At 37.2% G+C, this 27,022-nt stretch overlaps 1 long non-coding RNA gene across 6 annotated transcripts in view; it reads left to right on the plus strand.

Annotated features, from left to right (window-relative positions):
* LOC127387346 (uncharacterized) overlaps positions 1-27,022 on the plus strand; it is a 508,224-nt gene that overhangs the window by 53,170 nt on the left and 428,032 nt on the right. The window contains exon 1 of one of the 6 annotated variants that reach the window (XR_007890102.1): positions 25,532-25,627. The exons of the other annotated variants lie outside the window; for them this stretch is intronic. This is a non-coding gene — a long non-coding RNA (uncharacterized LOC127387346). Of the gene's footprint in view, positions 1-25,531; positions 25,628-27,022 lie in introns of those variants that run through there. 6 annotated transcript variants of the gene reach the window in all.

Raw genomic sequence — 27,022 nt, forward strand, 5'->3', positions numbered from 1 at the left:
CTTTGCAGTAGAAGAAACGAAAACTTGGAGTTCATTTAACCTTCAGGCTGTCAAAGTAAAATAAACACTTTTTAAAATGAAAACTGCTAGTCTGGAATAGTTAACAGTGAAGAACTTCATTTTATATTTATTTTCTTCATATGAGGTGAAGATCATACAAATGAATGTCTAATATTGTCCCTTTGAGGGATTGTCACTAAGAGTATCATCTAGAATTAATGGTTTGATGATGCTGAACAAGCTAGAGAAAATTGTTCCAGAATCTAATGTTCTGTTAGCAACAGAATTATTTTTTGGGTAAAGGATTTTCCCCTGGATTTTCTTAATTCTGTACACTGTTGTTGGTACAATTAAATAGTGAGTCTAACTTTGTGGTAAGATAACCTTTATTCCAATAAGATTATTTTAACTGCCCATTGCTACTTGCAGTTACTTGTGGTATAGCGTGATAATAAATCTCCTCCATTATTAAAAAAACAAAGCATGTTTCATAATGAAATGTCACCAGCTATGACTAAATACATGACAGTATGACCCAAAGACCTAGCTATAAGAATTGGTAGAAGAAATAGAATGTCTAGTGATACTTTTATCAATCTTTAAGCCATGGTCAAAAGTTTACGGGACACCTTTTTAAGTGTCTTTACACTAACCTGGTAAAAGCTAGAATAGCAAATAAAAAAGAAAAAGGCACTTTTAAAATACGAAAAATCCAACAAAACTCAACTTAGACAATGTAATGGTATAACCTTTGAAGAGAGATCTCCCACAGGAAGACGTCTGTCCCAAAAGAATGATATAAGTCCTGTAGGCCAGTCAATTTTAAATTTTCCTTTTTAAGAAATATCACAGAATACAAAGCTGAAGTTTATGGTCTTCAGGGCCAGTTAGCATGGAAGACCATCATATACAATTTCCAAGATGCAATGAAAATAAAAAGTTGCAGTGGTCAAAGAAAGCCTGTTGCTTAGCAATTGTATTGACAAGTTAACTATGCCTATAGAGAGAAACATGGCAGCTGAATGATAAAGAGAGTACAAAAGGGTCTAACACAACTTCCCAGATAGACTTACCCTGTGAAGACATTGGCCAGATTTACTGAATGACTCTGCAGATTAAACCCACAAGCTCCACTTATGGACTGTGAAAGTCAAGGGAGAAGGAAGAATGAGCCTTACCCCTTTCTTCCCATTGCAATAAGGCTTCATCCAGTATGTCAGATTTTTTTGTACTAAGAGTTATGTAATTTGCTTCTGCCTGAAAACTATCAGTTAAGATCAAGTAAAACTTAGAATAGGACAGTTTCCTGCTAGTTGTTGAATTCTGCTAGTCTTTCTTTGGAACACTAGGGGACAAAACAGGGATGTGCTGAAGACCTGTATTTCAGGATACTCTCTGGATGGAATCTGTGTAGATGCAGTACTAGAATGTTTGGTTGACCAGAACATGGAACACATAGGCATCCTAATAATCAGCAGGAGGAGAGGGAGAAGGGAAAAAAAGAAAAAATAGACATTAATAAAAGCTGTTCCTGCCTTTCTAGATCATAAGTTTATCCAGATACTGCTCAGTCTCAGCATCTCTGAATTAATGTTTCATTGAGATGAGAGCTTACCTAATTGATTTCTAAACAATATTTTGGGTGGAAAGGCAATCTTCATGTTTAAAGGTGAAAAATACCTGTACTAAAACATGCTGAGAATAGCATAATAGAATATTTTTTTTTCTGACTAAGATTGCTGTAGGGTGTTCAGAATGGTCACAACACTTGCATGTTATACAGGGTCCTTTTAATTAATTAGTCAGCAAAGGTCAGATCTTGAGTCAATGGACCAGAGTAATTGGACTGGACTGGACTAAATCTAATTATTTCCAGTCCTCCTATTTTTTTGATAATGACTTTTAACAGAGTAACAATGTTACAGCTCAAAAAGAGGAGGAGATAGAAGATGGTTCTTTAAGAGAAAGTAATTTTTATATCAACCTATATAGTTACCTGAAAACTGCAAGTATAATTTCTTAAATTAATCTGCTTTTTGATTTTAAAAATTTTGGCTACTATGCCACTACATTTGCTGATTGAAAAATGTCTTGTTGAAGCCTGTTTACATAAATTTCAAAGTTCCCACATTACAAAGAACATCACTGTGGTTAGCCCCTGATACACTCTTGTTTCATGCACATTGACACTCACTTCTACTGTTGAACATATTTTGCACAAAATAATGGATCATGATACTGAGTTTATAGAAGTAATTCTGTGTCTGTCACACACTGCACCCCACTTTTGGCTGGAAGAGGGGTCTGTCTGGCAGTAAGGAAAGACAGAACGGAGCGAATCTTGCCTTTAATTCACTAAGACATTTGACTTTTATTCCATACAAATTGGCTTGGCTATCTTCCTTTCCTTCAGAAGGTCACACTAGTGCTCTTCCAGCTTGAAGGTTCACATGGAATCAATTATTTTTTGGTGCAACTCATTTTTTAAAAACACACTAAACCCCTAAGTTTTAGGTTTTTTTAAAATCGGGAAAATATTTAGTTGAAAAAAAAATTGAAATATTTAAAAAATAGCAACAAAACAAACCCTGAAAAAATTAGACTGGGTACTGTCAATATGACGAGAGACATGCAAATTCTTCAGCTGTGGCTGTGCTACAGAACTTCTGGAGTGGGTGATGTTTGAATCACCAGCATGTAATTCTATGCTTTCATTGCTACCAAATGCATGGTTTTAATTGCAGAGTTTTGCTATATATGAGGAAATTTTGCAAGCCATCAAACTTCATTTTTTAGTAGAATTATTTAAGTTAAAAATGACTGAACTGAACATTTTCCAAAACTGATCTAAAAAAAAAAGTTACATTCCCAGTTGAGTCCTTACATGCCAAGTTATAGCCTGATGTCAAAGTGTAAATATTTAGCTATTACTAATTCCAGTAAATCCTGCTTATGACTCTTGGATCAAACCATGAAAAGTTTAAAAACCTTTCCTTTTGATTTTGGTTCTCCCATTTTTCCATGATTATGACAACTAATATATGTCTGGATTCTGTGCAAAGCAGAACCAGCTTTGTTCAGTAGAATGACTATTTTTTCCCAGGTATTTTATTGGCAAATTACAGCTAATTCCCATTTAATTATACATTGCAAACTAACTGTAGAGTAGATCTGTGTGAGAATATATTTTATTAGAAAATGTTGATAATTTATGAGAACGTATTGAATATGCCAATTTGGAATATTTTTCATAGGAATAATAATTTCAAGGCTGGGCTGTTGTAGAAAGGATGGAGACTTGTGCCAGCCACTGAGAAATGCAAGTTTCTGTCCTGAGAAATGCAGGTTCAAGTATTACCTCTAATGACTGTTAGTGCAAAAAATTCCCACCAAATTTCCTTTTCAGAATCACTTTTTGGTTTTGGTATAAGAATAACTGTTGCTATTAAGAGTGAAACTTCAGCTCTTAAATTAGTTGGACTATGGGTTAGAACGGGGATGGAAATATACTTTTGCCTGACATCTAGAACACACATTTAAGTCCTCCTTTGTCATTATCACACATCCTGTGTGAATGCTCTGAGCACTTGGTGTTGACTCTGGGTACCTCTGGCCTCTTTTCCTCCTTTTCATAAATATCACTCAGGGCAATCATCTCATATAACATCCTTCAGAATGCAACTCTTCTGTTTTTCCTTGATCTCTGTTTTGAATTTAGCAATGCATATTCTGCCAATGGCAACATTTCTCTTTGTCTTCTCACCTTTGTGGCCCTTTTATTATTTCACATCTCACTCAGGAATCATTGTGTCCTTTTGTTGGCTCAGAATTTCATCAAATTGAGAATAGAAATAAGCTCAACCTGAACTCTTCTGTCTGCCACTTTGACTCAAGTCTAAATTTACTTCAGTTTGTGAGTTACCATAAGGTCTGCTTTAAACTCACATACAACCCCACTCAAATATATCACTTCCATCAGAAAAAAAATCCAAATTTATATTAATATATTATTATTTTTAATGTAATCTCCCTTATTAAAGGCATAACCCTAAGTTTACAAACCCTTGTCAAGCTAATGAAAAAACTGCTCATTCCAGATCAGATGGCTTAACTACTTTTGCATGTACTGAATGGAATTTGCCCATGATATAGTTACATGAATTATGATATATCAAACTGTATTGCATGTTTATATATTGCTGTACATAGATTTAATAATGAAATGTATACACTTGTTTAGTATCATTGCAAAAGGAAAGATGAAGGGGATATATTTGCCACAAAGGGCAGACTAGTCTTCTCCTTCATGTTTCAAGGAGTGAGATGGTGGTTTGAGTTAAAGCTCACCAAAATAAATGGAACTGCATCTTGCAAATAGCCATAAACAGGAGAAAATAATGTGGATTTTTTGTTTTCACTAGACTGATATAAAAGGCTTCTCTTTGGTGTGTCTAATATTTAAGTTTCCATTCTGTAATAACATATGTGCCCTTTACACAAATTGTAGGTGTTAAGGTGGATCGAGAACTTGAGCAAAATAACACAATAAAAATAGAAGGCATCTTTTACTTTGGCTATAAAACATTTAACTATTACATACAGTGAAAAGTTCTCATTCACTGAATTGTTCAATGATCTGAGAAATCAATTGTTCAAGGCAACAGAGTAAGTATTAAATTATATCTACAGATTAACAGTTTGGGGCTTGATCCTATAAATATTCCTATGAGTAATCCCAATGAAGTAACTTCTTCCTAAATTATCATTTCTAAATGCTCAAAAAAAACCCCATAGTGGCTGTATTATAAAAAGATATTACTTTTTGGAATATTTTTCCATTTCCAATGCATAGTCTCCACTGCCAGCCTATGCATCAGCTTCAGGAAACAGCATAACTGGTTCCTCATATCTTTTTTTGCAGTCTGTGAAAAATCCCAGTCCTGTGAAAAGCACTAATTAATGCCAGTGAAATCTGCAGTTGGACCCTTGTGGGAGAAGCTAAATCAGGATAAACTGAATATTAAGTTTGAAAGTATTATTTTAAGGCTACCAGCATTTGAGCTAGATTACAGCCTGGCCAGCAGTTCATACTTGGGGCTCTTTCTCTTCATTTATGCAGAGCAGAGGCTAATTGGTGAGTAGCTGGGCCATGCATTCTGTCCCGAGTCTGAGCAGAGCCACCAGGTGCTCCATCAGCGTGCAGGTTAGAGGGTTGCCATACGGCTAGCCCTAGGAATGAATGAGCGATGCTGCAACTGACAGGCCAAGCGGAAGCTCCAGCTGCACAGCTGCCCCAGCTAGACCTTCTCCAGCTTGGCAGGCCCACCAGGCAATGACCTATGGGGACCTTGTCCCATTACCCGGGCAGTTAGGCAGAGCACCTTCTAGGCAGGGGCTTGGACTTGCCGAGCAGGACTGTGGTTAGCTCAGGACAGCCTGAGCGGCAGAGCCTGGTACCGGCCCACCAGCAGCGGCAGGCTCCCTCCAGAGCCCATCTCCAGGGATGCTAGGGCTCCGCGCCTGGCCTCGGCACCAGCCTTTGCCTGCGGGGCCCCAGGCTGCCCCCGCGGCGCTGCTCGGGGGCCAGACCCGCGGGCGCCCGGGCTCGGCTGGAGGCGGCGGCCCGGGCCCGGGGGCCGCGCCCGGGGCGGGGCGGGGCGGGGCGGGCAGAGCGCGCGCTGGCGGCCGCTGCGCGCCGCAGCGCGGGGAGTCGCGCGTCCCCCCTCTCCGTGCTGATTTGCAAGAGCAGATTAATCAGAGCGCACGGCTTGATGAAATTTGCTGTTATTGTGCCCATTTTTAGCAACATCTTTTATTATCTTCATTATTCATTTACAGGGGACCGGCATCAATTATGCAAATGAGTTCGCAGACTTTGCAGATTACTTCATTTGCCGCTATTGTTTGTGGAAATTTAATTATTAAATATTATTAAGCTTGCGTTTTCTTCAATTTTCCGAGGCTTAGTTTCATTTGATTTTTCCTCCAGCTGCTCTCGTTTCCTTTCAGTGCCAAAACAGCTCCTCATCAAAGCGGCTCTGGCATGTGAAGACCAAATAAAATCTCCTCAATTTAATAATTTTGATGTTAGTCCCTTGTTCTCAGCTGCTTGCTCAAAGCAATGCAGAGAGAAACGCAGAGCACATTCAATTTAATGAGCAGAAATTTAATTCAAGTTTGTTCGGAATTGACTTCAATTAAGCAGTCTTAATGATAAATTAATCTCTTTTCTTTATTCTCTAGAATTTGTTTTTCAAAGTAGGAAATTGGACTACATTGAAAGACCAAATAAAGAATACCAATTTTAACTAGATTGTGGAACCGATAGCAAAATTTAATTCTTTATAGTAACGAACTTGGACAAATAGCATTCACTCTATGGCATGTATTATAATTTATATTCATTGTTACCACTCACACTTTCATGGCATGGATAAAATGGCAGTTGAATTAAATATGGGCTTGTAATAGACTTCAGAGTTTTAATCTTTATTAAGAAACTCTAATTGAATGCATAATTAGCTTTTCAGGGTCTAGGAAACTAGGTTTAATATCTATGTGGGCTGAAAACAGATCAGGCATTTTTTTGGGAGTTTATTTTTAATGAGAAATTATCTTGTAACATGGCTTGTATAAAACCCCACATTTTAACTTCATTGCAAGAAGTTAAAGGAGGAGCATGTATGGAGGACCAGTAGCAAGGTTTTTTTGCACCTTTGAATGCCCAAAGGCAGCCCTTCTTGTATACTTAATCAATGGTGGGTAGTACAGTCTTCTTTCACTAGAACTCAAGATACCTTGTGCATGTCCCCAATAAAATGCATAGGCAAAACAAGTGAGGGCTTATGAGCAGCAATGAGACTGTGGCCTTTTCATTCTGTTACAGTTTTACCACACTTAGTCACTGTAATACCTTCATTATTTTCCTCTATGTTATTCTTGTGGTATGATCACCAGGACCAAGCTCACTATTTTGCCATTTCAGAGAGCAAGTTCAAGTCTCACGAGTGGTTTACAAAGGCAATCGAGCCTCTTTGTGATGTCTTGAGCTGGTCAGCTCATGCCATTGACAATTAAAAAAAAATTTATCCTTTACTCTTCTACTTAATTGAAAAAAAACAAAACAAAACAAAACCGTATTGCTGTTTATGGTTTAACCTGTAAAAGTAGTGTTAGATAAGGGATAATTCAAGCCAATCTGTGTATTCATGTTTATGTCTAAAATTAATAGAAAATCCAATCATAGTACTAGCATTTTAGAGCTATTATGCAAATATTCTATCCAGTGATGTCTCAGGTGTTGAAGGAATTTTTAGTAAGATTAATTACAAATTCAGAGTGGTGTAAAATTCTGTGCTTTTGTATTTCAGTGAAGAGAGTGGGTAAGTTCTGCTAGCCAAGAAACAGTCCTCTGCCTTACCTACACATGTTTTTTGGCTCCAGGCACTAGCAAAGGTATATACTGCTTTTTAAATAAGAAGTAATAAATGGAACAATTTCCTCTAAATACTTTTACAATCTGAAGTGGACTTGTGAGCACCTCCCACTGTGTGTCTAGCACTGGTATATTTCTGTTTCCCTAGAGTTTCCTCTTATGTTTTCTTGGTGTAAAGGATCAAGAACCTGACAACAGACTCTTTGCATAGCACACAATTGGAAATATTTATTAAGGCAATATGTTTGTTTTTACAGATCTGGATGATTAAGTTTTATTGCTTTAAGGATACCCATGTTCTAAAGTGTATGGGGCTCCAAAGATTTGGTTTCCATTTTCTGAATTAATTGTTCTGTAAATATTATTTTCAATTTGGAAAAGGGATCAGACTTTTTCTAGAAGTGATAAAGAAAGTGTTGTTAATCTAAAGGACCCATGTATTATATATTTCAGAACCGCAGTTATTTAAAATGAGAGGGAGTAAATGTTTTTTACAAGAAACTGCAGTTCATGTTCATATATAGCTGTGTTCTTTCATGTAGGAATCAGTTTGTGTGTTCCTATAGACAAAGAGCAGATTTATGAAAATATTGAGGTACGGTCACAGAAAGCCCTGTAAAGGTGAGAGGTGTCAAAGCTCCATCAGTCTTACCACCTACATGTGTGATTAAACCTGTTCTTAGGGTTGACACTGTAGGTGTGACACACACGTGTTCCAATGATTGATTACATTATAAAACATCCAGAGAGAAGTCATTAAGATAGTGTTCCTCCTAGAAATACCTATACTAAAATAGCACTGTGGTATTCCATATTCCCCTGAATATAACCAGTTCTTCTATCAACTTCTTCAGTGCATAGGCATTAAAGGCTTTTTACTGCATATAGATCTTACAAGTTCACTTTAAGGTCTGACCATTAAACCAAGCTCTTTCCATATGTTTGTCGTAAGTTGTAGTAATAGTTCTATAGTTAGGTGCCTACCTTCTGTAGTCCCAGTGTTGTCTGTTCAGACTCTTCTTGACACCTGTGCAGATCACACTACTGTCCTTTCCTTTAATCTGAAAAAGCTCTACAGGGCCCTGTATGTAGTACAGTGAAACAGTTTCTCCAAGATACTTGTCTTACGTACAAAGGAAAACCATGTGTCAAAAGAGCACTTTTTTTTTTTTTCTTTCAATCTTAAACTGACTTTCCCCATTTGAAAATTGAATCTGATCTTAGTGAATGTCCTTTCTTTTGCCTCTAAGTTAGCTGTACATTTTCCCAGGAGGTTTGTCCTTTTTTTTAATCTCTATCAGGCAGAAATGGAATGACTTCATAAGCAAAATTCAGCCAAAGCAGTAACTTTCCTAGAGAGGAAAGGAGCTGTAAGAACAATTTCAGTTAGTGAATAGGTTCTGGATCTGAGCCACAGAAATACTGTGCATTTATTAATGTGCCTTTTAAAATGGAAAATTAAGTGTTTTTACATGAGAAATTTTAGTCAATTTTGGCTATAGTAATGAGTATACTAACTAGTAAGTTATCTGGTCTGGCTGGAAGCTCAAATTTCCTATTTCTCAAAGGAGAGTGAGACGATACTGGAAAGGGAAATCAGTTGTTATTTGTTCCCGCAAGAAAGGTGTAAGGGGGAGAAATACAACACTTTCCTTAAGTTATCCTTTACCAATATGGAAGAGTTCTCGTATGTTTGTTTTTACCCGCCTACAGTATAAATAATGCTCCAGTAACAAGAATATTACATTTATTCTTCTATATTCTGAGTTTATTTTCTGGAGATCAAAAAATACTACATTTCTTAGTATCAATATTGTACAACTTCAACTAATTTCTTACCAGACATAATTGTTTTCAGTGCTGCTTTTTCCTACTCATTTTTTTTCTGCACATTTTTACAGTAGTCCTGATGCCAAAAGCTTGTATTGAGAGTAAAGTTAAGTATTCAAAAGGTAAGAAATGCCACACTTATAAAATCCCTTTAAGAGACAACTCTTGACAGCCTTGTCAGCTACTATTTCTGAAGTACAGTTACCCCATGTCTTCAGATAATGTTGCATTTTGTGCTGTTGAACACTGTATATGCCAGAGAGTCTGGCTCTCAGTTATTACTCTCAGCTTTTCAACATGCATGAGGCAAATCTTCATTCATGACTACTGGAGTCTCTCACCACTAGTCTGTGTTCTGTTCCCATGGACAAAGGCAAAGCACAGATTTGCTAATCCACCAACATGTGAGTACTGTCTCCTGAATAATTGTGTACGTCACAGCTGGTTTACTTCACAGGTTTATTCTGCATTGCAGGTATGACCATCCATATTTCGAGCCTAGCTGATGATCTATGTACTTACATTTAATTAATTTTCTAGGACAGAACAAAAGTCTGTTCTTGATTGTTTATTATTTGTTTGTTTATTTTCTAGGAATTGAGAATACATTCTAGAAATAGGTGGGGGTTTTTTCAGCTAAAAACCACTGTTGCTCATGGATTGGCCACTGATGTTGCATAGTTTGACTACTTGTCAGATACGTTGACTAGCTTAAGAACATTGTGAGAAGTGACTTGCGTTTGTAGGACACCTGCATGTGCAGCTAAGTTAGCTTCAAAGTAAAATCTCATCTCAAAATTGAGCTTAAGGCAGCATTGCTGCTGCTTAAAAAAAAGTCTATAGTATATGACTGCTGACTAAAATAATAAAATATTTACTGAAGAGAGATGAGAATTTAATCACATAAAAGTCTGTCAGTAAGGGTATACTGGGCCATTATGGCAATGAAAAATATTATATGATATTACATCCGTCTCTGAGTTTGTGGGAGAAAAAATATGATACTGACAAAGAAGTGATTATCTAATTAGGGTGTACTGTAAGGTATAGGCAAAAGGTGTACAGCTAAAAAGATTTTGAGTTTCTGGACAGGGTCATGTGACATTCTTAACATAGTTTTCTGAAAAATCTCAAAGTTGAATTTCTTTTACTATGTAAAGTAAACATATTAAAAAGCAGAGTTCCATTATGTGGAGTTACTGTCTTATCACTGCTAGAAGGCTTGGTTTCATGTGCTTCAAGGAGATCTTCCTCTTTTCTTTAAAATTTAGTGCAGATTTTATTGCAAAAGATCTGTGCTTTTTGTGGAAGCTCATTTCAATCCTTCTTCACTAGGTAGCTTCCTTTATGCAGGCCTTCTCATGGAAGATGTGGAAAAGGCCTATAGGAAAGTTTTCAATGAAGGGGAGTCAATGTTTCTTTTCTCAGCTTATGTGTGAAGTCTTGCCTAGAGATGGGGGTGAAAAATCAGACCTTTCAGCCCTAGTGGAATACTCCACTTAAAACAGAGTAAGAGAAGTGGGGCTTCTGCCACTGTGATTTTGTCAGAGCTTTCTCTGTACACAGGCTCTTGGATTGCTGTAGCTGAGTTGCTGATAAAGATCATTAACCTTTGTATGGTTCACATATTGTGTAGGTATGTCCTGAGATGCATAATGGCTGGATCCTACTTGCCATTATGGCATTCTAAACCAAAGGCAGTACAGTTAGATTTACTACTGATTTAAGCTAGCATCAGCAAAATCAGATATTTCTCCCAAATAAAAATTTATGGACTTCGAGAGCACTTTTTAAGCACATGATATAGAATAAATGCACATTTTTCTCTCTTGTCCATTGCTGTGTCCTGAAAAATAATTTTAGTTGTAGCCCTTGCTGGAATAGCAGAGTTGTGTCAAGACTCACTGGAATGAAAACTTAAATAAAATCTTCGTGTTCTTTAAAATTATTACTTATTGCTTTTTTTTTTTTTTAATCTCATGGCAGCTGGCCTTAAAATCACTGTTTTCACTGTTTGTGTCAAATGACTGCATTACAAGTTATTTTTTGTATTGCTTACTGCTGGGTTTCTTCCACCTTCCCCTAGAGCACCTTCCCTGCAGGAGATAGGATGTTAGACTAAATGACCTGTGACTCTGATCATGTATGGCAATTCCCAGTGACCCTAAGTTTGTGTACTATGTTTGAGCTTTGAAGCTCTTGCATTAGATGGGATGTGGTTGCATTGCCCCAGGGATGCAGAGCTGAAGTACCAAAGAAACAAATTAACAGGATGTCACATTAAAATAATTTTTCAGATGTAATTTAGGTAACTAGATTAATGTGAATTAATTTAGGAATACTTAAATATAACATAATCACACCTAAATGATGCACAGTATCAACAATAATTAAGGTAGAAAAATCAAATTTATGTAAAAAGGAGTCTAGGCTGTCAGTGTTTGTACACCTCAAATACATCTGTTGAAAGAAAACAGAGTCAGAAGGGGATGGTTTGAATTACAAATCATGTAGTAAACATAGTGTGTCCTTTGACTCTTTGAGTCTTTCTGTAGGGAATTTTTAAAAACTTGACATTTTCTTCTGGCTCATTTTCCATTACTAGGGCTGCCCAAGCCCTTCTGTCCTGTAGAGGATACTGTTGAATTTCTAGTAAGAATTAAAGTGATGTGAATGAAGTCTATTATAATTCCTGAAAATGCATCTATTGTCTAGTTTTCTTTTAATACATGTACTGTGGTTCTGTTTTATAAAATATGTAGCAAATGGCACATAAAGTTTGTGACCAAATATATCAGTAGTTTTTGGTGTGGATGTTTTAACTGCAAAGCAAGTTTCAAGGATGAAATGCAGGGAAGTGCTAGAACAAAAAGAATATTTGAAGCTTATGACGTAACTCAACTTGATTAAATAGTACCATGAATAATGTGGAAAACCTAATTTTCAAGTGGTTTGTGAAAAGTAAGGAATTTAATTCACTGCAGTTCATGGGTCATACCCTGGGAGTGTTAGCGCAGAATCACAGAATGGTTTGTGTTGGAAGGGACCTTAAAGATCATCTAGTTCCAACCCCCCTGACATGGGGAAGGACACCTTCCACTAGACCATGTCGCTCAAAGCCCCATCCAACCTGCCCTTAAACACTTCCAGGGAGGGGGCATCCACAGCTTCCCTGGGCAACCTGTTTCTGGAAAAATGGCAAAAAGTTGCTGTTTGAACAAATGGGCAATTTTGTTAAGTTTTAAAACTTAAGGCTGTAGGGGGTGATTGCAGTGGATTCCATTGAACTGCTTCCAGGAAGTTTACCTAATTTCAGTAATTCTATTGTATTTCACAGAATAGACTCAGCAGTTTCCTCTCTGCAAACTTTCTCCCTGTTACTGAGCAATCAGTTGCTTGAAATGCAAGCTATTGACAGGTAAGGGGAAAAGACAGGTGTTTAATCAAGACTCTGCTTAGGTGATAAATGAACCACTGCAGAACAGAGCTTGCTACTCAGTGTAGTGCATCTTAATAGAGAATATTCCATTCTGTGCCAAAAGTTTCATCATGTGAACTTTTGGATCCAGAGCTTTTCCAAAACTCTGCTTAATTGGTGAGAGAGATTCAACACTGTGCATGAACATCATACTGATTTATAGCCCATTCAACACTACTAGCTTGATAGTTTTGGAAAGGATGAGATCATAAGCAAGCAGAGAGAATTTGTCCTAATTAAGCTATGTATGTATACTGGACCTAATGTGAAAAAAATCCAGAATTAAAAAAAGAGAAGTCATTATTAGGTTCTGTATCTCTGAAGCTCATTTTGTTTGTTGTTAATGCTCATCTTAATAAATGCTGTTGAGATATCTACCTTTAAAAAATTAAGGAAAAAGATGGAAGTAATCCTTACTTGAACTTTCTTAGACCTGAGCCACAAGCTCTTTTAAAGGAAATGTAATGAAATTAGTAAAATGGAGATAATGGGTGAAGAAAACATGAGTCAGAATAAACAGAGTACATTAAGTTGCAGAATGAAGCAATAGAAACTTCTATTGAAATTCATCTGTACTCCTATTTACATTAATGAAAGTGTCAGTTTGCTGTGAGCATGGGTTGATGAGGTGTACAGGAGGCAATAAGGTTGTCCTGAAGTGCATTTCCCAAATAACTGATAAAAAATGTCTTGCTAAAAAAGGAAATGACAATCTGAGGACTTTTTGAGTGCTGTCTGCAGATTTTTCCCCATCAGACATGGGAGTTACTAGTGGAAAGTTATGTCTAGGGACAGTAGTGTCACTGAGGTGAGTCACCTCAAAAAAAGAATGGTTGGTGGAAGTGCTGCTTTCTTCTCCTCATAGGAGGAAGCACCAGTTGGTGGCTGAATATCTCTAGTTAGTTAACAGGAAGCTTATTCAGAGAATGTCTGAGTCAGCTATCTTTTAAACCTGCTTCTTACACAGATTGCCTGGTGCATATCCTAGAGAGGGATGGTCCAGGACAAGGTTTGTGTATGATACCAGCTGCTTTTTCTGTGGGTGAATCAACTTGTTCCGTAAGCGCAGCAACTTTCATCAGCATTCAGCTCTTAGGCAGTAAAACATTTTAGACTGTGACTGAGGTGGTGCCTATTACGCACAACTTCTGTAGCATTAGCCTTTGTTATTAACTCTGGCAAAATCTATTTTCCCCTTTAACTTCCCAGTAGTAAGTATATTATTCAGGACCAAGAATTGAGGTACATAAAAAAACCAGCAGTATCATACCCATTAAGCTGTCAGTTTTCAGCAGGGCATTTGTGATATTACCTATGGCTTCCTGTCTTCCTGATTCCCTCCAACAATCTCCTCTCCATCAGCTGCCTCTCCTGTGCCTCAGAAACTGCTGTCAGTGGCTGGCCTGGCAGATGGCTTATTTGACATGTCTGTCATATTGTGGAGCATGTGTAGGAGCTAGATTAAGTGAAAAGAAAGCTAGCTCATCTGACTGCCTACCGAGGAACTCCAGGTCAGGGGAAGCTTTCTCTACATTAGGACTGCAGTAATTGGAGGAGGAGGAGAAAAGTAGAAGGGAAGGGCTGCTCTGCAGTAAGGTAGGGAGAGGGAGGCAGCAGAGACTGGATAGAAATTGCTGAAATTCATATGCTGTTGGAGTATAGGAATGATAGCTCTTTTCAGTGTGACAGAGTCTTTGAGAAATTTTAAGGAAATATTTTACTGTCAGCATTTTCAACCTTAGTCTTTCAACATACAGTCTTCTCCTAACGCTTTCAGGCATTCAGTCTTCCTGCTTCTGGAAAGTTGGGAGTAGAAAACAGAAGCAGAAGGGCAGCGCAGAAGGGATGAATTCTGTCTGCCTGTGGATAGAAGGTGATACACCTTTCCCCTTCCCTCCCAAACCTGAGTCTTTTTGTGGAGCTCATGGTAGGTTACAAAAAACTCATCTGAATAAATCTGCACTCTCTGGATATCAGCTGTTTTTTTCAATAGATTTGTAATGCTCCCAGATACAGTGGTGAGGTGAACAGTGAACATTTCTGGCAAATTTTTAAGTAAAATGAGAGAGAGAGATATGCACTTAACATAGCATTAATGAAAAATAATCCCTGGAAAATAGTGGAGAGAGTTATTTTTATGCAAGTGTAGATTTTTGATGCCAAGACAATAAATAGAAACCACAATTTGTTCCATTAAGCTTGTATCATATTGTCAGCACTTGCCCATATGGAAAACATATAAATTGTCATGAAAACATGAAAATGGGACAATTTGGTAATGTTTTGAGTAGGCTTTATAAATATCATATGTATTTTTAAATACATAAGTGACGCAGTTTTGAACACAAAAGAACCACAGTTGTGGCAGCCAGATTTTGCTGTGTTCCCAGAGCAGCAAAATTAGCAGAGCTGCAAATGTAGTTATAACAAAGTTGAAAATTTAGAGTAGGTCAGAAAAAATATTAAGAGATTTGGTGGGAAACCAGTAAAAGCTAAAAGGGGCACAATTATGCATTCTTTATTTAACTGGAGATCAGAATTTGTGTGTGCAGTTCTAGATTTATCTGAACTTTTGTACAATGACTCAGTCATTACGCCTGACCACTGACTTGGTGTCTCAAGCAAATCTTCAGCTCATGGCTGGAACAAGCAGTGGTATGGTTGGGTAAAGGGTACATAATGCAAGCAGCTCTATTACCTTTCACCACTTTATGTGCTTGTATGAGTCTAGAAAGTACTGAGGCTGGGTCTACAGTTTTATTCTTAGTCCTGCTAAATATACCAGTTGTACAGAGTATCAGAACTCAACAGGTAAGAATGGAAAAATGAGGCTACACATTAGCTGAGAATTTGGCTCATTATGCAAAGAGAAGAGGAGTCAAAGGCATCTGGGCATTTTTTTTTCCCTTACCTTTTCCCACTAACCATCTTTCCCTTAAGTTGTGTTTAATTCATGATGGTCTCAGTGTCAGGGGAAATAACCTTACTAACACCAGCACTGTTGAGTTTTATGGTGTGTGTTCCAGTAATTGATGCAGGCCGGAGACTAGGAGGTGTTTGGCAAGGAGAAGTGTTATTTTGGGATCCAGTTGGCCTGAGATTCCTTCACACACGGTTATCATGCAGTAGCTTTCTGCCTTGGTTCCCCGTTTGTAGAGTCAATAAAATTCCTTTCCCACCTGGTGTAAGTCCTTCCCTGTGAAGTTTCAACTCTCCAAAGCACATCACACAGCTGAGCTCTTTTGGTACTACTTCAGTGCAGTTCCTAAATGATTACATTGTAATGCAGTAGAGTGTGTTCTGGGCCTTGTAAACAATGTCACCTGATTGTACTAGGTTTACCCTGTGTAAGCACTATCTTCTGAGTCTCCATCTGGATGAGAACAGCCTCCTACTCTTCTCCATTAAGCCCTGCTGGGTGTGCAAAATGCACCATTCTGTTGCTCCCTGAGGATTTGTGACCTACTGAACAGGGATACTACTTCACTGGGGAAGCTGTGCTTCCTTCTGTGGATTTTTCACTGTTTTTCACTCTGGTGCCATGAGTATTTGTTTCTGAAGCTAGAGAAATCTAACTCAAAATGCCAGTGCTTTTAAAATATATCATTCACAACGACAACAATAATAATAATGTCTGTGTTTTAAAACATTTCTGATGAAAAGTCTTAGGGATTCATATTTATATAGAAAACAATATTGAAGCATTTACTTCATAGCTAGTGGCCAAGGGATAAGATAATATTCTGGTGCTGTGTTTTGCAGTCATATCTAATCTTCAGTGGCATGAGAAATGTTGTAGAAAAGTATGTCATCAAAAATTGCTGCAGCATCATACTTTAAAAACTGTCCTCTAGAAACCAGGTCAACTTTCACTGTAGCTTTTGGTAATACATACAGACACTACAAAGTTGTTTTATATCTTATAATGGAGATGGTACAGATAATAATATACTTTCATCTATTACTTTTATCAGATTATCTCCTTTGTGGCATCAAACGCATGTATTCAGAAAAGATTGAGGCAGAAGTGTCTGCTGTATTTAATATGCACATGTAGGGCCTGATTCTGTTTACACTGAAGTCAGTGGAGATTTCTGTCCTTGATGGGAGCAGAAGAAAGTGTCTGAATTCTACTTGCAATATTTCATTAGTGTTCTTTCTGGTATACACATGGGGAATGGAGACTGACTCCTCAAATCATGAAAACATTGTTATAATCGAAAATGTACTAGTGCTGTAACTTTGTTGGGAATTAACAAGCCTGTCAGTTCTGTTCTGTCAAGGTGTCTGTAAGACCTCCCAGTGTTACAATATCTGAGTTCTGGCAACAAAATGAACTCAAAATAACACACATATACTTTCTCTTTGCCTTCCAAGTCATTAGGAGGGGAAAAAAAAAAAAAAAAAAGCTTCATTATTTCTCAAAATTATTTTCCTGTTTGAGAAGAAGTGATAGTGTGAGGTATTAGTGAAGGGAACTTCTGTGTTTCTGTTGTCTTGAGTGTGGATTAGAAGGTTCTGCTTCCTGGAAACACAGGTTTTACAGAGTTATTTGGAAGAAGATGCTGTTTGTATATGCCAAAATTGTCCTAATACACCATGTGATACCCATTTTTAAGTCGATGGAACATTAACAATTTTTAAAAAGTCTTTTTGTGTATATTTAGGAATTCAAGGAAGAGGATTAAAGTTTTAGAGAATCTATGAATAAAGTCTTCAGCAATGCAGCAGACAATAAGCTTCTGCATTTGTTTTGAGAGGAAAAACATGAGTACTTTCATAAATTTTTCTTTCATCTAATAGCTTCTTTTGACTCTATGGTAGCAGCAATTGGCTGAAATAATAACTGTATTTTTGTTGAGTCTTCAATAAGGAATATTTTTTTTCCCTTCTTATCACATTATTTCATATTTTCAGTTTCTTCTAGGCATGAATGTTCCTGAGAGACTTTGTTTTGTTGATCCCAGTCGTTTGCTCTCCTAAGGAGGCTGAAGATCAGCTATAAGTGATGGTCTAAGATATTTTGTATGTTTCCAGGATAACTGCTTGTGTGTATGACACTCTTAATTGTAAAAGAAGCAAGTTAAATAGACAGCAAAATTTTCAAGCTGGTCTTCTTGGGCACCTATGAGTTCAGAGCAGTAGTGACTCACTTTCTCAGAAACGTTTTAGAAGCTCAGCGCAGTTAAGCATCAAATTATCTGGATAGTTCTTTCAATTTCCTTGATTCCTGAAACTGTAAATTATCTGTGAAAACTTGGTCACACCAGTAGGTTTGTGAAGCCACCCTTGTTGTATTTAGAATTATTTATTTTTTTTCACCAGACTCAGGCAGAGTAAGAAACTGTAAAATGCTTCTATAAAATAGTTGACATTTGAATTAAATTAATACAACTTATATTGATCCCATAGAATAAATTTGTATTTTGTTTTATCTGACTTTTTAAGCTTTATTATATTTTTTAATTTGGTATGTAGTCGGGGGGCACCATGACAGGATTTTTCTCTTCTTTTTGGAGATAATCATAAGGGTTATTAATTTTAAAATAACATCAATTTTGAAGATTCTTTTCAAATTCAAGATCCAGCACATGGCCAGTTCTTCAGATCTCACCTTTGGTGAGATTTCTGTACTTTCATTGATGGAGGTGTAGAGAAAATATTTTGCTAGTTTTCTGTTGCTTGAAGAGACAGAAGATATCTGTGGTAGATCATGGAGAAGTTTAGCTCTGATATGTTACTAAAATGCATTTTGGCAGAGAATGGAGGAGTAACTACTCAATCTGTTGTGAAACAAGTGTCTTTCAACCCACTTTTCAAAGTGCTCATAGTTCCCATTTCAAGGCAAGTCAAGCTATAGAGGCAGTGAACAAAGACAATTAATGTGTATCTGGAATACTTTAATTAAGAATAATAATTGAGCCATGGTGCTTGTGAGCTCCTATTTTCTTCTTATTGGTGATTGATTCTGCTAAATTTTATTCTCACAACAAATTATGTTGCTGTTTTGTTACATTCTATATTTGATTACTGAGAGACAGTGAAACAATTTAAATGGAACTTCTATGAAAAAAAAAAAAAGAGCTCTGTTTTCAAATCTAAAAAGTATACTATATTTTAAATATAGTTGTTTTAGTACAGGGATTTTATAATAAAATATTTCACAATAAAGATCCCAAGCAATAATTAAATACTTTAGATGATAGTTGGAGGACTCTCTTTTGAAAGCATGAACTAAATAGTGACATCCAGGAGATTAAAATGCAGCCTTGGTAAAGGCAGAGCTCAGAGTGATTATGGAACAATTTCTACATATGAAATTATTTCCCATACAGGCTTTGCTTCTAATCACAGATTTCCATGTAAATATCCTGGAATGCTGTGCTGTGCTCCTTTTAAGCATGCTGTCAGCTCTACCCAAAGAACCCCCTTTCTGTTGGTAGGATAAGCCAGTTGTGTACAAGCTGTTTCAGTCTGGAAGCCAGCTCTTCATTTGCTGTTAATAAAGTTAAATTGCACATGTTTTTGTTACTTAATCCACAGCCTTAAGACAGGACAGATCCTTTTTTTGTCTGAATCTGTAACTCGAGCACAAACTGTAATTTTACCTTAATTTGCAGTGATTCATGTGTTTCACGCTGCAGTCCAGAATGACAGAGGGATTCTGGCAAGGAGAGGAGAAGGTTTGTCAAACTGTCTTTACTAAAGAAACCTTAGAAGTAAAGTATGGTGCTGCAGATATTAAGGTTTATGAGAGTGACAGAGGTTGCTATCAGAGCAGCAGGCTTTAGAAGAGGATTGTGGTTCAATTGTCACAGCTTACTGAAAACAGAGATAAAGCACTGGTTGATTTAAGAGCACTATCTTTTTGTTATGTGTTCAGTAAGACAGGGGAAGTGGCTCAGAGCAAATCTCATCTGATTCTGAATCTTTTCCTCCAAAACTTGAAGAAAATCCCAACAAACTGATGGGTTTCAAGTAGTATGACCTCATTTCCTTTTTTTGTGCAAGGAAAGGGTGTGCAACAGAGTGAATATTGTTGGGAAGTCTTTGTGAGTAAATGTATTGACATTTCTTAACTTTGAACTTGAGTCTTGATACCGGACATCAATAGACTCAAGTCTTTGACTAAATTTGTGCATGTTTTGAAATGTATTGCATGGAATAGCATATGTGAAAGGGTGTTTAGAGTCTGAGTCTCATTTTCTTTATTCACAGAAGAGGTGGCAGCAATATGTAGGGCTTTTCACATGTCCTCTGATAGTTCAGTTGTGGGATAGAGCAAGAGCTAGTGGAAGATGAGCCAGTTTTGCTTCATTTAGCAAGGAGGAAAGGAAGGATCACAGGATTCTGAGGGGAAAAGGGGTAGCTGTGTCATTCCACTTACATACCTGCGAGCAAAATGTATCTGTTTCATACAGTGGCTGGCAAAATGAGAACAAAAGTAATGCCACTCTGTATTAGAATATAAAGTGGCAGTTGATTCAGCCTCTGGAGAGAAACAGAAAACAAGTCTTAAATCACAGGGTGTATACAGAATGTGAAGTTTTCATGAAGTTTTCATGATCAAACATTGTTTATCCAAAATATTCTTGTGTAGTTTTCAAATATTCCTGTCTTATTTAATGAGAGAATCAATCTGTTCCTGCTGTGTTTTCTGACCTTCTCATTTTCTGACCAAAATAATCAGATGTTATGGGGACAGACTGTCATATTTTGAATATGAGATATATCTACATTTTGGTGGAAAGGAGGAAGTGTACAGAATAGTCACAGAATCAAACTTGCAAAGTTAAAGAAATAGATGTATCTGTCTTGGCAGTTTCCCATTTTGTTCTGCCTGAAACAAGCAAGTCTGCACATACCTAATTGCACTCAAATATTGTAATAATTCAGACCACGTTAGAAAAACAACCCATCAGATACAGAGAAAATAAAGACAAGAAAAGTGTTATTCTTTGATTATGTTTTTTTAAAATAGCAGACTGTTAAAGAACAAAGTTATTAAAAAACTTCCATAATTATTTAGAACTCCAGATAGACTTTAACTCGTATGATTTTTATAGACTAGTAGTCTTTAATCTCCATTGCAGAATCTGAAGTGTACCTGTTACATACTGGTAAATTAGTTATCAATCCCTTGGGCAGTATATTTTAATATCAGTATTACATGGTAGATGATATAAATCTTGTGTACGGTATTATTAGCTTAAGCAGCTGCTGACTTAAAAAGGCCAGTTTAACAAGTCACCACTGTATTATGTTTAATTAGGTACAGTTTATATAATGAGGTGTTCAGTTCTAATGGAAAGACATGCTGTGAGCAGCACATCTGCAGGAATAACCATTACAATCAGCATTGCAGAGACCCATGGAACTGCAAATTAGACTTACTTATCTAGAAATAAATTACATCCCAATGCCTTCATAAAGCTCATTAATTAATTCCACTGGCATAAAGGTCTTTTTCTTAATTTCATGTTCCATTAGCATAATAAACACAATTTGAGTTACAACAGTATGATCAGTTTAATGGATGCTATTTATTTTAGTTTTTTATTTAAAGTCCCGGTAACATAGAATTAACATCAATATGCTGTTTGGTCCTTTATTAAAAATTCCCATAGGATAACCAGCACAGATGTTCAATACAGCATCATATATTTGCTGAATTTTATGACTTCACTAATTGGCCATATGGAAAGGTGTTGCTTGAATTTATTATAATTTTTTTAAAATCTGATAAATTATATGGATTGTAATAGTCACAATTGGTTACTATGTGAAGTTGAACAGGTTAATATACACTGCATGGTGGGAGCAAAACAGGAGTAAGCAAAATTTTTAGGTACATTGATTTGTAGTAAATGGTATCAATATACTTTACAGTGTATTAAAATCTGCTTCATTAATGTGTAGTTCCTGACATAATTATAATCTTTAATTTATGCAGACACTGTCTAATCAGAAGGAAATGCTACCAGCTATTTGTTTAGTCACAGTTAGGATATAGACAACCTTATTTTTGTTCCATCAGCTTTTTTTGAGCCTCACATTTAATGATAAAATGCACGGTTAGCAACATTTATGGTAAGATGTATGTTACTAGAACAAGAGGTTTCACTGTCCATCCAGCTAATGTGGTTACTTTAAATGGTGTCCTTATCTACATTTTTGTTAGTTTTTAATAGACCAGGAAAACATCTTAACAAATTTTAGTTTTACTTTATATTGTCCAATGTTTTATGCTAAAGCCTGTCTGTTAATTTATTCAAGCTAATTCTGTCATCAGCTTGGTGTATATATTTTCTGAGGCTTGTATTTTATATTGTTTTGGCATTTCCTTGTCTTATTTATCCTCTCTACATTTAGTATCAATGACTGCAAATACCTTCTCCTTCAGCCTATAACGTAACCACCTTCTAATGTTACAGTGATTTTGGGTAATACCTGTATCATAGAATCATTGAATTGTTTAAGTTGGAAAAGACATTTAAGACCATCAAGTCCAACTATTAACCTGGCACTTCCAAGTCCATGTCTAAATCTTTTACCTAAGCACCACATTTGCATTTTTAATACCTTTTGAGTACCTCCAGGAATGGTGACACAATCAGGTCGTGGGCAGCCTGTTCCAGTGCTTGACAACCTTTTGGTGAAGAAATTTTTCCTAATATCCAATTGGAACTGGAGGCCGTTTCCCCTTGTTCTGTTGCTTGTTACTTGGGAGAAGAGACCAAAACCTACCTTGCTGCAACGTCCTTTCAGGTAGCTGTGGAGAGTGTTGAGGTTTCCTCTCAATCACCTTTTCTCAGGCTAAACAACCCTGGTTCCCTCAGGTGCTCCTCGTAAGACTTGTGCTCCAGAGTTTTCACCAGCTTGGTTGCTCTTCTGTTGGACATGCTAAAGCACCTCAATGTCCTTCTTGCAGTGAAGGGCCCAAAACTGAACAAAGGATTGGAGGGGAAGCCTCAACAGTGCTGAGTACAGGGGGACAATCACTTCCCTAGTCCTGCTGGCCACACTGTTTCTGAAACAAGCCAGGATTCTGTTGGCCTTCTTGGCCACCTGGGCACACGCTGGCTTATATTCTGCCAGCTGTCCACCAACATCCCTAGGTCCTTTTCCTCTGGTCAGCTTTCCAGCCACTCTTCCCCAAGCCTGTAGCGTTGTATGGAGTTGTTGTGACCCAAGTGAAGGACCCAGCACTTGGCCTTATTTAACCTCATACAATTGGCCTTGGCCCATTGATCCAGCCTGTCCAGATACCTCGTGATTTTTCACATAAAAACTGATTTCTGTCATTGCACTGTAATTCACCTTTCTGTTTCTCCCTTACTTTCCAAAATAATCTGAACAGGAATAATCTATCTCTGCTAGTATGGTTTTCTTCTATTATATGACCTCAATTATGGTATCAGGTAGAGCTGTGCGAGAGCAGATGAGGGCAAGTTGCCTTCATTTCAGTATGTATGTCTGTATGGGCATATACATACACAAGTACATAGTACTCAAGAGTGACATGAAAGCATTTTACTTAAAAAAATGTAACTGTAACTCATTGCATTTTTAATACCCCCAGCCCAGCACATGCACATACCCTTGGGGTTTTTGGTTTGAGCTTGGGCTTTTTGTAATGATTCCTTTTCATATATGTAATGGCTGGATTTTTAAAAGGCATTTAAGCATGTAACTAATCTGAAGAATTAAATGCCTTCTGCCCAGAAATTTAGGTTTATATCATAAATGGAATTTTTCTAGTAATATACAGAAAAATAAGTAGCCTTTAGTATAATTCCTTGTCAGTGACTCTGAGCTGCAGGAGAAAAAAAAAGCATAGGTTGAACAAAGCAGTAAAGTTGTATGATCAGACTAACATCTCTTTCTTTGTAAATTCTTTATAATGCAGATTCTTGAATGAAATTTTTAAAATTAATGGCCATTTTCAGTTTTCTCAGTGTTATGGGTCCTAAGACACACGTCAGAAAAAAATGATTTTGCACTGAAGTACAAAGCTAACATTATTACACAGCTGCATTGCCTGTGAATATAATGTATTTTCATGCACTACAGAGCCACACTAGGTAGAGATGAAAAAGAGGTAACAATAGGGGGTTGGTTCTGTCCCCCATTTAAGAAATGGTGGCTTGAAAAGCTGCTGCATTTTCAAATTCTAACATAAATATTTGTTATGTGGTTCAAACTGGAAATACATATTTCAGGTTTTTCAACAACAACAAAACAAGCTGGGCAAATAGTGCCAAGTCTGAGCCTTTTGCAGGTGGCTGGGCTAGTTGTGATTAGGTAGACAATCAAGTCTTTCTTTAGCAGTCTAAAATGAACCCTGGCCCAAGTGTGGGCATGTGTAAACTAAACCTTGCTCAGGTGGCAGCAAGCTCTTTGAGGAAATGAACTGAATGCATTTGGGACAGGGAGAGGCAGGCACTACCCTTGGAAAACAGGCTCAGAATGATTCAGGTGATGATATCTCTTACTAGATTGTTATAAAGTAGGAGTGAAGAAGCAAATTGAGCAGCGAAAATCTATGGGGACTCTGCAGTCACCTATGAAGCTTTATGCTGATTCTTTTTGCTTGCTATATCTTACTCTGAGAGCTTGAACTTACCTATTGTTTTTAGCCTGTGTAATTAGTTTGTGTTTCAAGTGCAGCATTCCCATGTGGTTTTGCAGGTGTACATACTCAAGGAAGTTTTATCCTCAGGAAGAAGATGAAACCACATTGCCTTTTAGCCAGTTGTACAGGGCTATTTCTGTGGTCTTTTCTATACCTGAGCCTGTAATTCCAAATTCACCTAAAAAATAATATTAGTGATGACAAGGAACTGGCATAGAAGATTTTGGAGACTCTTCTACCTGCCATTCCCCTGATTTCAGGGCAGCTGAGATATCCGCCTAAAGAAGCTGAGCACTTAAGAGTTGCCTGGCAGTGCACTGGGTATGTGACAGGTTTGGCATTTTATTTCTCAACTGTCTTTTGTCACAGACACCACTATCCTATCCCTACTTCCACCACCAACTTTGTACTGTGCATCTGAGCAGATAGTAGTTGGCTTTGTAGGCCTGAGTGCCTGAAAAGCACCCAGCAATTTTTTTGATCCGTTGTATTCAGATTAACAGACAAGTCTTGGGATCAGAGATTCTTCCTGTTGATACTTACTCACCTGATGGTTCCCTTTCTATTCCAGTTATGATTGGCTTTTCTTAAAATCTGATAGGATGGAGAAAGAACAGACAGCAGGCAGAGAATAATTAGGCACTTTTTCTTGAATGTGTCCTAAGGCTCATCAGAGGGAGATGATTATTTATTGAAGGGCTAAGCTAGCATTATACTGCTGCACTGCCTGTCACCCTCTGTGGGGAAGTGTTCGGATGAAGGGCTGCCAAGAAAGAATAGGGAGAAAATACAGCACAACACAAAAGTTGCTACATATAGGTTTAGTCTTCTTTTGAAATAAGGCATCTTTTTAATGTTGTTTGTCATCTCATAGAGAGAGAAGTAGTGGAAAATAATTTTGTTTCAAGGCAATAGGTTTGTGGTTTGAGACTGACAGGAGTTTAAAAGCATGCTGTGTGAAATGTACTTTTAGTGCCTCTTCTGTTTGGGATACTACAGTATGGCTGGATAGTTCAAATTGGTAAAAGACTTTCCTGTTGTCAAAGTTTAATATTATTTATAAGTGAAGTTTTGTTTTATTCATTGTCTTGCAGATTCACTCAGCTGAAGTGAGGTCCTTGATGTTTTTAGGCTTCTGGGAATAGAAGAAAGGGTGTCATGGAGACTAGAGCATAGCTGCCTCATTATTCCTGGTCTGGTTCCAGGCGAGAAAGCAAAAAAGTGGCTCAGGTTCATCTGGAAGTAGCAGGTAGGAAAACCCAATGCAAAATCCAGCATCAGGTACAAGATGGATGTGCTCCCTTTGTTTTTAGGCTTTGTGAGTGTGCCTACTGTGTACGATAGAACTCCCATCGTTGGGGAGCACAGAAAATCATGACTAAAAATATAATTTCAGAGGCATGGCTGAGCCTGGGAAAATTTGGCTAGGAAAGAGGCAAATTGCTGCTAACTTCAACAACAGCTCAATCACATAAAAATACAGTTGAGTCAGAATAAAACACCTTTGCCACATAGACTTAAATGTCACCTAAATTGAAATGGAACCTTACTGTGTTGCCTCGCTGGAGATGCTCCAACAAGAATAGTTGAGCTTCGCAACCCACTCACCACTACCTAGAGGTTTCCTATCTCATTGATGTCCTAATAATGAGAGATGGGAAATTTCTTGTTTCTATAAAAAGTATGAGGAGTAAAAATGGAATTTAAGTGCTTTGTAACACAGCGTTAATACAGACATCACCCAGATGTCAGGTTAGTACAACTGAGTAAAGTATTAATACAGTCAAACATATTTCTAAAAGCCATCCAGTGCATGTTATTTCCACAGGATATTATAGATGTTTTATTTGCAGCTCAGTGATAAATATTTAAAGAACAGAAATATTATTTTAAAATCTTGTAGTACTACAGGTGTCATTTTTCGTAATAGAATCTGTTTCCCCTAGTAGTTTATATCAGTGATCCTGCAAGTATCCATAGAAATGTATGTATTGCTTTCTGCTTACGAGTGCTGTCTGTAGTCTGTACTTTGCATGATCTCAAGGAAGCAATATGAAGTACCATAGACTTTATATAAGGCCTTAGACTTCGGACCACATTTCTAGTTGTTGCTTTTTTTGCACAGTTCTTGCTTGAAAAAGTAGGTAGCTTGTAGAAAAAAAAAACCCAACACCTCAGACAGAAATGCATAGAGAAATGGAACAGTAACACTAAGGTTGTATCTACAGGTCTTGTGACATCTTGTATTTTTTTAAGCAGCCTCTTAATTGGTTATTATGATACTGTTGCACTCAGATAAACATTAGTGACAATTGAAAACAGCAGCTTATAAGCAAAGGATTTGTAGAAATGTAATACCTGTAGCTGAACTCAACTTCTTTAAGAAGTTGCTTTGTTCTTGTCATAATGCTTGAAGTTAATGGACAACTAAAATGGAATGGCTACATGTGTCATACACTGAGTGAAGATGACTGACTAAAAGCCATTAGCTTCCAGAAAAAAAAAAAAAGCCAAAAGCAGAAATTATATCACTTCCAGATGAATCCTAACTATTCCACAAACTCGGTGTTAGTATGACAAGCGAGAGGCAGGGCCATTAATCTAAAGGTCAGGTAGTCCAATTTTAGCCAGATTTTCTTGATTG

Source organism: Apus apus, chromosome 7 (genome assembly GCF_020740795.1).
Source record: "Apus apus isolate bApuApu2 chromosome 7, bApuApu2.pri.cur, whole genome shotgun sequence".
NCBI lineage: Eukaryota > Metazoa > Chordata > Aves > Apodiformes > Apodidae > Apus > Apus apus.